The sequence below is a fragment of the Plectrocnemia conspersa genome, unplaced genomic scaffold, assembly GCF_051122295.1.
Source record: "Plectrocnemia conspersa isolate PC_06_02 unplaced genomic scaffold, ASM5112229v1 ptg000006l, whole genome shotgun sequence".
Classification (NCBI taxonomy): Eukaryota; Metazoa; Arthropoda; class Insecta; order Trichoptera; family Polycentropodidae; genus Plectrocnemia; species Plectrocnemia conspersa.
Window position 1 is genome coordinate 6777088 of NW_028277170.1, and position 413 is coordinate 6777500.

General features: G+C 24.2%; 1 protein-coding gene across 1 annotated transcript in view; it reads right to left on the reverse strand.

The window, feature by feature from the left end:
- Nucleotides 1–340: 340 nt before the first annotated feature.
- Nucleotides 341–413, reverse strand: part of Pgant35A (polypeptide N-acetylgalactosaminyltransferase 35A) — an 11045-nt gene continuing 10972 nt past the window's right edge. The window contains exon 12 of the mRNA XM_088187925.1: nucleotides 341–413. This exon is cut by the window's right edge and continues 1497 nt beyond it. The gene's annotated coding sequence lies outside the window, so the exon portion shown is untranslated.

The window sequence follows — 413 nt, forward strand, 5'->3', positions numbered from 1 at the left end:
ATTTTTCCTTAGTTTAGACAAAACCTAATCGTTGTTGAATTGAGAGGTTCGTTATTTTTTTAGTTGGATTACTCATTTTAATAATTGGTAATAACTATAACTCACAGATAGTAAAATTAAAACATATTCTAAATAACAATAATGTTACATGTTATTATAAATAGTATTTTTTCGTTATCTAATACTTTGTAATGGGCGCAATTAGCTATTTGTATGTTCACAGGGTTGAGAAACCCCGATGTAAGTGATTAACACACTTTTCAGAAAATATCTAAAGAATAATACGCATAATCTTTTATACACATTGCACAAACATAAATTTGTAGTAAAACTTAAATAATCATGATAAACCATTTATTTTGTAAATATAAAATAATATTATAAACCTGTGTTATTCTATGATTATAATGCTT